The sequence below is a fragment of the Anolis carolinensis genome, chromosome 1 (assembly GCF_035594765.1).
Source record: "Anolis carolinensis isolate JA03-04 chromosome 1, rAnoCar3.1.pri, whole genome shotgun sequence".
NCBI lineage: Eukaryota > Metazoa > Chordata > Lepidosauria > Squamata > Dactyloidae > Anolis > Anolis carolinensis.
Genome location: NC_085841.1, coordinates 315,634,097 through 315,648,959, shown reverse-complemented (window position 1 = coordinate 315,648,959; position 14,863 = coordinate 315,634,097). Strand labels below are relative to the sequence as shown.

The 14,863-nt window shown below is 39.5% G+C and overlaps 1 protein-coding gene across 2 annotated transcripts in view; it reads right to left on the bottom strand.

The window, feature by feature from the left end:
- The window catches only part of katnbl1 (katanin regulatory subunit B1 like 1), a 32,894-nt gene extending 22,160 nt beyond the window's left edge, over positions 1 to 10,734 (bottom strand). Inside the window, exon 1 of one of the 2 annotated variants that reach the window (XM_003214488.4) lies at positions 10,540 to 10,734. The gene's annotated coding sequence lies outside the window, so the exon portion shown is untranslated. Of the gene's footprint in view, positions 1 to 10,075 lie in introns of both variants that reach the window. The other variant, XM_008103334.3, reaches the window with a different exon arrangement.
- Positions 10,735 to 14,863: the final 4,129 nt, after the last annotated feature.

Sequence of the window (14,863 nt, the reverse complement as noted above, 5' to 3'; positions counted from 1 at the left end):
GCGGGAAAGGTGCGTGCAGGGCGAGGAAAAGGCATGCGCCTTTTTCTCCTCCCTCGCCCCACATGCACCTTTCCCACTGCCTTCCTTGGTGATGGTGTGGGAAAGCTGCCCACAGGGCGAGGGAGGAAAGGTGCACGCCTTTTGCTCACCCCATGCGCGCCTTCCTTGGCAGTGGCAGCGGGAAAGGTACATGCCAGGCAAGAGAGGAGAGATATGTGTGCGTCTTTTCCTCCTCCCTCACCCTGTGCACGTCTTCCTTGGTGGCGGCAGTGGGGGGAAAGGTGTCCACGGGGTGAAGGAGACGAGAAAGGTGTGCACCTTTCCTTCCTTTTCCTTCACGCCACATGCATTTTCCTTAGCGGTGGAGGAGGGAGCCACCACCGCGGGGGCCGGATAAATGGCTCTGATGGGCTGCAAGTGGCCCGCGGGACCCCTCCCTTATCCTCCCCAATAGTTATACTGAAGCATGAGTAATGTAACAAAGAATGATGGAGAAACTGGATGACATATTCAGCATGCACTCTGTATTGCATGTATTCACACATTTAATTCAAAACATACCAGTGCATACATATTAAACCTTTTAGGCTGCCTGCCAGGACTCAAGACTAATTTGATGTCTAGTTATTGACATAGCTTCATATGTTATATGCTCCTTCAGTTTGCTGTGATTAGGTTATATCAGTATTGCTTTCACTTAATGTGTGTTAATTGTTCATCTTGCAGAAAGTCCTTAACTATAAGCTAAGAAAGTCTAATACAGCTTAATCCCATAGAGAAGTGTCTGTGTATGCCTCACCCCCACCCCAAAAGCCAAAATAGTAAGATGAGGGTATAGACTGAGAAAGACACAGTCTGTGCTCTGTACTCATTCTAGGATGCTTACTACCTTCTTAAAGTTCTAATACGGAAGCAAGTAGATTTTGCCGATTTGCTGGAGTACCTAAACTATGTATTTGTACCTGTTCAATCTAGCTATTTATATATATAGTCAGCCATCCATATTCATGGATTCTGCATCCACAGATTTGACAATAGATGGCTTGAAAATATCACAAATTAACAAAACCCACTGATTTTGTGATTTGATAAGCAACATCATTTTACTATGCCATTTCGTATTCATAGAGGATCCTAGAACTAAAACCCCTACAGATATCAAGTGCCCACTGTAATCTGAAATAGTCGAAGTGCACACTTACATTGCAGAATTAATGCAGTTTGAGACTACTTCAAATGCCTTGGAATCCTGGGAGTTGTAGTTTTATAAGCTCTTTAGCCTTCTCTATCAAAGAATGCTGGTGCCTCACCAAACTACAAAGCCCAGGATTCCATAGCATTGAGACATGGCACTTTAAATAGTTTCAAATTGCATTAATTCTACAACATAGATGCAGCCTAACTCTCTTCACAAAGAAAATCAAACCTCGAGTATCTAACAGCTGAGAAAGACAGGATACAGCTAATATGAAAATAAGCCAGTCAATCCACTGATGCAAAAATAATAGTTTCATGACTATTTAATGACAAATTTAATTTGCCACAAGCTTTTGTGGACTGCAGCTTACTTCAAAAAATAAACCTGAGGTCAAGATTTAAGACTGTCATCTCTACTGCTCTACTCTGTAAGGGAGAAAAAATAGGCACAACTTCATTTTGCCTAGCCTCAGCAGCTGGTGCAAGTCCCTCTGTCCATATTCATTGCCATTGCTCTGGCCTCTGAGGAAGAAGAGCAGCCAACACCTGATGAACCTAATCCCTTTGCCCCACTTCCATTTCCTTTTCCTTGTGTGTCTTGTCTTATTTAGATTGTAAGCCTGAGAGCAGGAACCTGTCAGATCTGTTATTTGTAAGCTGCCTGGGAGCATTTTTGGCTGAAGTGAAAAGTATAAGCACTTTAAATAAACAATAAATAAAATAAATAAACAATAAATGGAAGGCCAACAAAACAGTATCAATCTTACATGATACTAGGAATGAATCTTCAAGGTATGTAAGAATCAAAATACTGCATGCACTATGCAGTACTATTTAGAGCAGGGGTTGGAATCATGTGGCCCACCAAATGTTGCTGGGTTGTCCTTTCCATCATTCTTCACCACTGGCTATACTGCCCAAAGTCCAACAAGAGCTGCAGAGCCACATGCTTTCCCCTGCCCCAAGTTAGACAGGTAGATACTACTATGCAGATTGAGGATCCCTTGTCTAAAAACCCCAAATCTGAAAAACTCCAAAATTCAAAAATGTCCATGTGTGGCTGAGCTAGTGACACCTTTCCTTTCTGATGAATCAATGTACAGAAACTTTTTTCACATACAAAATTATCAAAATATTGCATAAAATAATCTTTAGGCTATTTGCAGAAGGAATGTAAGTAACATCCTTTACTTTTGTGTTTAGACTATAACAAATTTTATTATGTATATGTAAATATTAAAAAAAACAAAACAAAAACAAAATCAAAACCCAAAGTACAAAACAATTCTGGTCCCAAACATTTCAGATAAGGGATATTCAAATTATTATAGAACTTTTTCTACCAAAGAGTGGAGAAACTGCCAATGAAGCAAGGCAATTCGGGGGAGGGGATGGTAAAACATTTTGAAAAATTTAAGATGATGTTATTTCAAGTATTGTTTGAGAATCAGGAATTCCTTTTAATCGATTTGGGGGGGGGGGGATCACAGAGTACTATTTTCTGCTAAAGACTATATACAGACAAAGTGGCTAATGGCACATTCAGGACTAAACAATTTACTATGGCATAAGCGTTTGTGTACCACAGCCCAATTCATGACATGCATGAAAAGTCACAGCCACTTTGAATGAAACAGCTACTGTTACAGTTTGAATGAAACAGTTACAGCTAACAACATTAATATATGTTACATTTCAAAAACATAGGAACAGAGTAAAAAAAAACCTAGCTGATGAGCTACTCTATATGTGCTGTGCAAGACACTAATGACTAAATGTGCATTTAAAACTTGCACACATTACAGAGCAATCTTAGCACACCATGTACTGATATCTGGAGAAGATTATAATGTAGTGAAGATGGTCCTTCACCTCCAAGAGAGAAGGACTCAATTGCTCTTCATCAAAGGTAGTAGAAAAGACTGTACTTTCTGGATCAAAATGAATTCTTAAGCAAAAACATTCATGCGGACATCTAATAAATCCATAGTACTAGATGAAAAAATTCAGAACTTCTGAAGCTTGTCTGTAAAACTTCAAACTATTAGAGAAAAGCCTTTCAGGAAGACAAGGAAAGAATGTTTGATTTGTGTGATCAAGCCTACCATTCATAGGAGAATTCAATTCAACCTAATATATCACTACTGAACTGTCAAGTCTTAAAAATATTAAGTACAAAAATATATTTCCTATTCAAATGTTGGATATATGCGAACATTTACGTCATAAAGGTACTATCTATATCTATGAGAGAGAGATTGTTAATATTCAGGTTATATCACATATTTATACATCATTTAAAGGTGACCGTATAATTTTATGTTTTGTTTACTAACTATAAGTGAAAAATGTCAATCAGATACCAATCAATCAAGAGACTGAAAATCAATATTTTACTGTTAAAAGGCATCCCAAGCACATAAAATGCAATGTGTTTTTGTTCTTCCAGTTAGGGTACATACAGTAGAGTCTCACTTATCCAACATAAACAACATAATCCAGAACGTTGGATAAGCGAGACTCTACTGTATTAATATTTCCATTTGTTTCAATGCTGAAAAAAAATAATCAAAAACTCACCTAACAATTGGGTCTGAGTTTTGTATTTATGATATGGCCAGAGTGATCATTGCTAATTATTTCCATGTCCTTTTAACAATGCATTGCTTTATTACAGCACTGCAATTTGGTATAATTTCAATTTTCATTGCCCACAGTTTTTTTTCAGAATATAGGCAGTCCCCAAGTTATCAACAAGACAGGTTCTGTAGGTTTGTTCTTAAATCGAGTTTGTTTGTAAGTTGGATCAGGTACATTTTTAAGTGTAACTCTAGACATGTGTGTGTGTGTGTGTGTGTGTGTGTATAAAAGCTCTGGATAGCATAGGGAAGGATTAACACCCCTGTAGTATTTGTTTTGCTGTTAGTGCTTCTTGTTCAGAAGATTTCACCTTACTTTCTGTCCCTGTGATAAATGAATTTTGAAAAATGTGGTTTGTTATGGAAGCATGGACTGGTGATAAAGCTTCAGTTGAGACACCTTTTCCCCATGAAGTGAATTTCCCTTCCGAGGGATAGATTTCTCTCACTTCTTGTTGTTTCATCCCAGTTCTTAACTACAAGTAGTTTGTAAGCCAGATATTTGTAACACGGGGACTCCCTGTATAGTTGGAGAGCTGATATTCAAGGGACTAGTTTTAATGCAAGAAACACTGGTTTCTGCTAACTCTCATTACATTATTGAGGTAAAAACCAGGCCTGTATTTGGATAACACAAAATGTAGTTGCACTAATAGAACTGTAATCCTTTTTGTATAGAATAGAACATCCTATGCCTTGAGGCCCTCAGAATTAAATACTTTATTAGCAATGCAACTGTATTCATATGCTAACTAGAAAACCCTGCTGAGATCAATGACACTCATTTCCAGGCAGGTAGGTACACACATGTCACTTCCAGAACAAAAGCTCAGTCACCTTAAATAGAAAATTAAATGCTGACTAGCCAAGCTACACATCTCTGCTGAACTTACTTATTAATACATGTGTAATCTATTATAGCACCAATATCCATTGTAACAACTGAACACTGAGTTCATCATCTGCAATTAGTTCTCCGTGACAGAATTCTGAAGCTATTTAAGCACAATTGTTTATAAGGAAAACATGCAAATTGATCTCAAGACTGCAATTACAACAACAGCCATGTGCAACACAGAATCCTTGGTACATATGCAGCCCTCGACCATTTATGTGGCTCCAGTTCTCCCAAGCTTCTACATTTTGGGGGTTCTAAAACATGAATAACTGCTGTTCCTGAAGGCTTCCAGGAAGAACAATTATCTGCTAAAGCAAGACTTGTTTTATTGGAAAATCTTTCAATAGTTTGTTTAAAATCAGAAGCAAATCCCGAGTTTTAAAAAATCCTCCCATTTACATTTTAGGTAAGGGCAAGGTTCAAAGTGGTTCTGTTCCTCATAAATAGCCCCTCAACCGGCTGCCTACCGATTTTGGTAGAACAATTCCAGTTTATGATGTATAGTGAAAACTATATCTACAGCAAGGTTGGAATGTTACAGTTTCCAGAATATTTTATTAAAGACGTCCCGATACTTACCTGTTCATTTGTCAAGCAAATTGTAAGGATCCACAACCTTTTCCTTCCTTCTTCCTTTATTATTACTACCCATTTTCACCTGCTGGACTAGCAAGCATGTATAATTATGAATGTCAAAATAATGTAAGACCCTTTTCAAATCATTATTTCAAACTATCATTTGACACTAACTACTGGCAGTTACTGACTTGGGTGGGAAGGAGAGAAGGGGGTATCGTACTATAGACACACAAATTTGACACATGTGCCTTATCCAGATGTTTTAGTCAATTGTACCACAGTAATACTTTGCCCTATTTTAAAGTTGAATTTTCCAGTCCAATTTTCAGATGTTTCCTGGTTAGAAGTATGGGGGCAGAGTGGTGTGCACAAGGTATACATAAATTATTACCACATTTTCAGAAGTGCTTGGAGAAACATGGGGACTATGTTGAGAAATGAAGGAATGTTGTAGAATGCAAATTTTGTTTGCAATTTTCCAAAAGTTGTTTGATTTATTTTAGAACAGGGAAATTTTTGAGTATTTTCAAGTTGTGGCTGGCTGGCTGACTTCATGGATGTACAATCAATGGAAGTAGAGGGCCAACTGTAATGTTAACCTGTGGATTACAATAACATTTAAATGCAGCCAGCTATTGGTATAATACACAGCATACAGTAATTAAATAACATAGTCGAACTATCAGACATCTCTATATTTTCTCCCACCACCAGTGGCAATTCCAGTAGTCCTGAAATAGTTCATTTTAAGATGATGGGTGGACTGCTAAAATTATCTTCAAGACTGATTATATGTAACATGGAAGGTATAGACTTGTACAGAACTCAGTTAAATTATTATCCTACATCCGTAGTACACTACCCTTTTGGCATCCAACTCCCAGAAGCCCAAGCCAGCTTGTTTAATGTTCAGAAATTCTGGGAGCTGAAGTCCAAAACACCTGGAGGGCCACAAGTTGTGCACCCCTGTCCTAAAGGTACCACATCCCATATAATTGGGGAAACTAAGCAGGGTCATGTCTGGTTAGTCATTGGATAGTGTTTGCTAACAATACCAGGTTGTGTCAGTTATATCCCAAAGGAATAACTGGCAAAATCACCTATGGGTACTTCTTGCATATGAAAACCCTATGGAATTCATGGGGTTGCCATAAGTTCGCAGGCAACTTGAAGGCACATACACATCAAAATAATCATCTGAAAAATTTCAAAAACAGCAAAAGATACCACCTGAAGAGAAAATAACTCAAGGATCCACTTAAAAAGCTTCCAACTTAGGTGTTTACTTATCAAGTTACTTTTGACTGAATGGGACAATCCTGGTTAGAACTAATAATAGGTTTAAGGCCCCATTTTCTAAACAAAATACACACACACACACACACACACACTAGACACTTGATCGTCTCTAGCACTACAATTAAAACAGAAGGGAAATACAAAAACAAGCAACTCTACAAGTCAGAAGAACTATCTCTACTTTACAAAGTGGAAAGCAGCTACGACACTTTTAGCAATGAGGTTACAGGTTAAAATACTTGTAGAATCATAGAATAACAGAGTTGGAAGAGACCACATACTATCCTGAGATCCTTGAAAAATAGGTGATATACAAAATAAGGAAGGTTCTCAGTCTTCTATCATTGCATTAATCCTCCCCTACTCATACATACATTTAAGAATTATTATAAGGCAGCTTATGTCTTTTTTGAACAGTTTTATCTGTTGAGAATACTGAACAACCATTTAGAAAGAAAGTTTGGAAGATTATTACAATATGCAATAGCTGCAGCAAGAATTGTATATGCTCATTGGAAGAAACCAGTTATCCAAACACAAGAAGAATGGCTGATGAAGATCTACAAATTTGCTGAGATGAACAAATTGACTGTGTTAAGAAGAAATCTTTGATCAACTTTTTAAAAAAGTCGATCATTACTTTTTCACATTTGTCAACTATGGGATTTATGAGTTAGTAGAGTGTTATCAAAAGTGATTACATGATACCATTTAATGAGAGTAGACTAATAAGGGATAAAAACCTTTAGATAGTGAGTGGAAAGTTTGTAGATTTGTTTTGTTTTTGTGTGTGTTACATTTTTTTGTTTCTGTTTTGTTATTTTACGTGACCGTATCTCTCCCTATGAATCTGTTCGAGCATTAAGATGTGGTAGAGAGCCCCTCCTCATGGTCCCACCTCCGTCACAAGCACAGTTGGTGGAGACAAGAGGGCTTTCTAGATTGTGGCCCCTGGCTCTGGAACATCTTCTCCAGGGAGATTAGGCAAGCTTCCACACTTTCAACTTTTCGGAAGGAATTGAAAACCCACCCTTTAAGCAGGCCTATGACAATGGTTAATGCAATATCCAACAGTTGAAGGATTTAAACGGGTCTAAGTTTTAATTGGATTTTCGCTCTTTTGAGCAGATCAGTGGCTGAGATGTTTTAATTGGTTATATAATATAACAGTTTCTTATTATTTATGAATGATGACTGTCTCTGTCAATTTAACATGTTGTTTTATTTTTATATTATTTTGTGTTGCCATTTTTGTTGATTTGGGTTAATTTTGTTGTATATCTTAATAATTATTGTTTATGGTTTACACTGTTATTTTGTTGAAAGCCACTCCGAGTCCCCTATAAAGTTGTTTATTATATTATTATTATTAGTATTATTATTATTATTAGCTGTTTAGTTGTAGTCCTGCAGTAGTACATAGAATATGGCTGTGTGGTTTTTAGTGTTTAACACCCCCCAGATTTGCCCGTTTCTTCTATCTTGGTTTTTTTCTCGAATAAAAATCACAAGCAAGGTGGGTGGGGATGAGGGAGGGGCCTTCTTGGTAGTGGCCCCCTGACTTTGGAATGCCCTCCCCAAGGAATTAGACAAGCACCCACCTTTATAACTTACAGGAAGGAGGTGGAAAAACTGGCTATTCAAGCAGGCTATAACTTATAATGCTGGATACCTGATCATAGGCTGGTTTTAAATGGAGTATTAGTTTTAGAGGGATAGTCTTTTAATAAACTGTTTATTTTCGTTTTGTCTTATTAATTGATATGTGATTACTGCCTGCTATATCATTAACATATAGAGAGGAGGAGGACTAGGATAATTTAACCCATTGGAATGCTGGTTAACCCACTTGTATTTTATGGCTGCTATGATACATCTTAGCCATTTTAATGAAATTGTATCTTAATCACTTTTAATTTACTCATGTTTTAATTTACTATGTCTTGCTGGATTGTTTTTGATTATTTTCATCTTGGTGCTTAAATTTATGTTATAAAATTACTGTTGTTACTGTGCATTATCTTGTACTGTTTTGATGTGTTTGTACTCATTTGAGGCATTGAATGTTTGCTGTTTTGTTTTGTGTCTTTAAACCACCCTGAGTCTCTTCTTGGAGAGAGGGTGGTCTAGAAATAATGTTTTATTATTATTATTATAATCATTTATTGTATTTGCTGTTTTGTTGTAAGACGCCCTGAGTCCCTTCAGGGAGAGGGGGCGGGATATAAATAAAGCTTATTATTATTATATATGCAATAAGATTAGTACACAGCAAACAAGATCACTATGCTGACTGTTGTATTGGATCACATGTCGGACACTTCTCAAGTGTCTAGGTGCCACATCACAATAAAGCATGAATCCACTTTAAATCTGGTTTCTGCCTCCTGCAGAATTCTGGGGTTTGTAGTTTGGTGAGGCCCAGGGCCTGTCTGGCTGAGCTGTTTAAAGCCCCCTCCCTAAAGTGGATTTAAAGTGGATCCAAGCTCTAGTGTGATGAGGTCCTAGGACTATGTGATGTACAGTGCTCCCTCACTTATCACTGGGGTTAGGTTCCAGGACCACCGCAATAAGTGAAAATCCACGAAGTAGGGACACTATATTTATTTTAATATTTATACATTATTTTAGTAGTTATACACTATTTTAAATCTTTATCAACCAATCGTGTGTTGATAAATTGCCTCCTTCTCCTCCCGTTGCTGCTTGGGCTCCTTTTGTCTCCCTTCGGCTTCTCCTTCTTTCCTCCCTCAGGCTGTAAATTGTAATTTCTTATGATTTATAATAGTCTTTTAGAGTTTATTGAAAAACCGCGAAACAGCGAATCCGCGAAAAGTGAACTGCGAAGTAGTGAGGGAACATTGTATTGGCGAATAATGCGTGTATATCCCAGTACAGTGGCCTTTTGCAGCTGATAAATGGTAATTTTGTCAGCGCCAATTGTTTCAAATGCTTTAGGCACTGCACCCAGTGTGCTGATCACCACTGGGACCACCTTTACTGGCTTGTGCCAGAGTCTTATTATTATTATTACTTAGAATCATAGAACTGGAAGAAACCACAAGAGCCATCAAGTCCAACCCCTTTTTCTGCCATGACGGAAAACACAAAAAGTGCCTCTGACAGATGCAGGCATAGGCAAACTTGGGCCCTCCAGGTGTTTGGGACTCCAACTCCCACAATTCCTAACAGCCTACCAGCTGTTAGGAATTGTGGGAGTTGAAGTCCAAAACACCTGGAGGGCCCAAGTTTGTCCATGCCTGGACAGATGGCCTTCCAGCCTCCACTTAAAAAATTCCAGAGAAGGAGGCGCCACCACATTCTGAGGCAAAGTGTATGAAAAATGAGGCTTTGGGAGGGTCCTTGTACAAGGCAGAACTGAACAAGCCAGACTGCTGCATCATGGGAAACGCCTGGCAAGTGCAACGCTAAGCATATTTCCTCAGGAATAAATTCCACTCACATTCAAGAGGTCTGGTTAACTGGCGGCTTTTTCAGGCTGGAAATTCGGCTCCTTTGGTAGGGCAGGAAACCCATTCACTAGGCGACCCCAAAGAGGGGAAAGAAGAGCGCTGGAGGTGTTCAAGACGGGCTCTCTCCAATTCGAAGGCAAAGTGGGAGGGAGAGAACCTTGCCTCACGACACAGGTGTAGCCCAGGCAGTGGGTGGCTCGGAGGCAGGTAGAGACTAGCCCACGAAGACACTCCTCCTCCTCCCGACAGGGCCTCTTCTCTCTCCACCAAGGAAGGAGCAGCGCCTTCCTCTCGCAGAAAAACAAGGCCGAAGAAGGGGAGCGCTGAACAGCCGCCTCCCACAGTCCTGAGCCCAATGGTCAGCCCTCAGGCACAGCGCCGAGGGGATGCAAGGCCTACCCGCCTAACTCCGCGACAGGGAAGCCCTGAGGGCTTTATCTACTCACTCACTCACCTGCTGCCTCTGCTGCTCATGGTCCAGCGCCACAGGTGCCGCTGGCCAGGCCTCAAATGGAAGCCGCCGGATTGGGCGGCGGCAATGAGGAATTAGCGCCGGGGCCTCCTCCGCTGAGGCAGCGCCATTCAAACCACGCCGCGTTGCATGCTGGGAGCCTGACCGAGGCGCTCCTCGAATGCTCTCCGCCTTTCCTGCCTGCTTGCCTACAGCGCGCGCATGCGCAGGGGGAAGAGGGTGCCTCGCGCTCGCTCCTGTCACCCGGCCCTAGCTTGGTTCCTAACTTTTCATCCTCTGGGACTTCAGTTCCCAGAATTCCCGGCTCTTGGACCGTCGGCTAAGGATTCTGGGAGTCGAAGTCCAAAACACCTGGAGGAGCGAAGTTTGGGGATCACCACACCCTTCAACCTGTACATCAAGTTTTCGGATGACACCATATGAGGAGGGATACATCAATACCCTACACCAAGGGAACAAAAGGAAATGGATGGCAACAGCAAAAATTCCAAAGAATTGCCACTAATGGACCTACGGATACTGAAAGTGACAGATATAATGAAAATAATAACTCAGGAAATCATTCAAGGCACTCAAAAAGAAAAAGCAACGGACTGATCAGCATGGATATACCCCATGAAACAAGAAAAAAAAAATGAATTGGATAAAGAGATTACTTAATGAAATCAAATATGTTCCCCACAGGAAGAGATATGAAGAGGGGATGGCGACAAAGCAATAATGGGAAAATATGACAATAGAAACATCCACAGAGAAGATTGGAAGTAAATTCTACTTTTTTTTAAATTTCCCCCTTTTTTTCTTTACCTGCTATCTTTTGCCAGACTTTGAAGCTGCAAAGCAATTCAATGCTAATCAAGCTAGCCAGTTGCACCATTCACAATTGCCTTAAAAAGACTGGTTTTTCTCCCACCCTGGACCTTTCACAGATATATAAACCCCACTTGCTTAGTTTCCAACGGATCTCACAACCTCTGGATGCCTGCCATAGTTGTAGGCAAAACGTCAGGAGAGAATGCTTCTGGAACATGGCCATACAGCCCAAAAACTCACAGCAACCCACTGATTCTGGCCATGAAAGCCTTCGACAACACATTGAGGAGGGATAGCTAATACTCCAGAAGACAGGATCAGAATTCAAAAGGACTTCAACAGATTAGAGCAGGTTTGGGCAAACATTGGCCCTTCAGGTGTTCTGGACTTCAACTCCCACAATTCCTAACAGCCTGTAGGAGTTGAAAGTCCAGAACACTTGGAGTGCCGAAGTTTGCTCATGCCTGGATTAGAGAGCTGGGCCGAAACTTACAAAATGAATTTCAACAAGGACAAATGTAAGATACTACTCTTAGGCAGAAAAAAATGAAACACACAGATACAGAATAGGAGTATAGTGTTTAGATTGAGGGAAGTCATGGTGCCTTTGTATTCTGTTTTGGTTAGACCTCACATGGAATACTGTGTCCAGTTCAGGGCACCACAATTCAAAAAAGGTATCGACAAGCTGGAAGGTGTCTAGAGGTGGGCGACTAAAATGATCAAGGGTCTGGAGAACAAGCCTGCAGAAGAGAAGGTTGAGAGGAGACATGATAGCCATGTATAAATATGTGAAAGGGAAGGAAATGAAAGCTACCTGGACCTGGTCTCACCAGTCACATTTAGGCAACACGTGTTTCATTCTGTCACATTCCAAGGATGCAAAATGAATGCCTTGACTGCTAAAAAGTTTTTGATAAAATAAGCCATCCAAGGCTGGAATAAACCTCACGTTAGTCCTCTATACAATCAACAGAGTTTATTCCTCCTTGATTTCACCTTCATTCTCATGATATGCAGACTAATAATGACTTTGACAATTCCCACAATGTTTCTATGCTTTTCATGTTCAGATCTCCCCAAGTGCATTAAACAAAGTACACTAATGGCAGCTTCTTTGGTGGTTTTATTTATTATAGTTTTTATGGTGGATCCTCCAATGATGTTGTCACCAAGTCCTCAATTTTTCTGTTCAGTTATACAATTTCTTTTTCTTCTTTATCTTTCCCCTTTGCTTTATTGAAATAATGTTATCAAAGCCTTTTTTTCATCCTCAGTCGATCTGATCTGGCGTAGGTCTTAAAAATATCCTTCACAGTTCAAGAGGCTTGCAGCCTTAGTAGTTTTACACTTTTACATAAACATGCTTCTAAATAATCAGGAAGCATCAGGATGACTTCCAAATGTCAGATGCTGTGTGTGACAGGCTTGTAATGTTGCCCTGCTCACATGCTATTAGTAAGGTAACACATTCATCATGTTCATTAGTGTCATGGGGTGTTAATTAGTAAGCAGTATTCAGAAGCAATTTAATGACTAAACCTTCTGAAAAAGCAGGGCAACATGTCGTGTTTGTGAAGGATAACATATCATCCATAGATCTCCAGATACTCAAAAGTTTAGAAGTGTCTCTTTAATCATGTAATAGATCACGGGACCCAACCAAGTGCTGAATAGGATGTTTAGAAAGCACTTCACACAGCATCCAGAAAGGAGTCTCTTGGGGGTTTGAAATTGCATTATATGATCAATGTAGACTCATTGGAGTGCATTATATGAATTTATACTGACCATATAATGCAGTTTCAAACTGCATTATATGGCAGTGTAGACGGGGCCTGAGGCAAGCAATTATACATTGGTGATGAAGGATTGGAGTAGGACTTGGGAAATTCAGATTCAAATCTACTCACCCACAAAACTCACTGGGTAACCTTCAACCACTCTCTCTTAACTTAGTCTATTTTACAGAGTTATTGTGTCAATAAAGTGTGAGAAAAAGAATGTAAGCATCCATGCATTCCTCAGATGAAAGCTAGGATGTAAATCTAACAAACAAATTGGGAGGGGAATAACAACTTCCTCCAGATGTTGTTGCATCATAATTCCCAGTATTCCTTGCTAGTGTGACCACTAGTGAGGTGCAGGAGGGAGGTGTAATCCAACAATCTCTAGCAGCACATATGATTCCCATCCCTCAAATAAATAAGGTGATGTCTCTCCATGGAGTTCACTCACTGGATGATATATTTTGACAGCTGCGTTTTCTATTATTGCCCCCGCTCCATACAGTCACCAATAAATAATCTATGTCTGTATTTAAAAAAAGAATATAAAAGGAGGTTTTGAGTGAAATTGTATGTGAGAGAATGACAAAACTGCCTAATCTCTATAAGTGAGTAGCTCTGTAAATGAACAGTATCAAGGGTTTCCCTCTCTGCAGTTCTGATGCAGGATATGGATTTTGCTTTCTGCTAAAATATTTAAATTTGGTGTGTCCAGCTATGCTCAATCTAAATGTTGCAAATATCCTGGAATATTATCAAATGCTATAAACATCCAATGATTTTCATTGAAAGACAATGTACCCTAGAAAAGTGCTGTCCCCTTAGATCCCCACCTTACTGTTTGAAGAAATGAGAGCATGTTGCAAGATATTTGTCACACATAAAATTGCTTCAGAGTTCCAGATTCAGCTCACATGCTGTTTTAAGCTCACCATCTGTGCATCAGAAGACAGTCAAAATGTTAAAATGTTTGTCTCAACACACTGGGGATCTGATCAGTTACCAACATGATAAAATTCAATCAAAATAAAATCTTATACTCGTGTAAGAACCAAAAGGAATAAATCATTCTGCAGTAGTTGTTCTGAGAAGTACACAAAATATGCCACTAACATGACAGGACAAAAAGCTAATTGGATTAAGATGAGTGACATTTCGAGGAACCGAGAAGCAGGAATAAAGTGGTCCCACGCAGGGAAGATTCTGACTGAAGTTCTTGATTTTGTATCACTATTCAAGAAAGGTGCTGTCAAGACCAAATCAATTCAGAAGACAGGCACAATGATGATCAAAGTGTATGTGAGGAATAGTGAAAATAATGCATGTTTTCCCTGCAAAGAAAAAAAAGAAGGAAATGTTTAATTTATATCTAGTCTGTCCTCCAATGAGAAGATGATGATTTAAATTCTATCTATACATCAGTGTTCAGGAAACCAACTGTAGGATTAGTGCAAATTGATGTCACTATAAACTTTCATGCATCAGTGCTATGGAATCATGGGAGTTCTTTAATCCCCATGATTGCATAGCATTGAGTTATGATGGTTAAAGTGGTGTCAAACTACATTATTTTTATAGTATAGATGCACCCTAAGAAGCTGCTTCACACATCCAGAGTGCTGATCCATCTAGCATAATGGTTCTCAACCTGGGGTCCCCAGATGTTTTTGGCCTTCAAATCCCAGAAATTCTAACAGCTGGTAAAC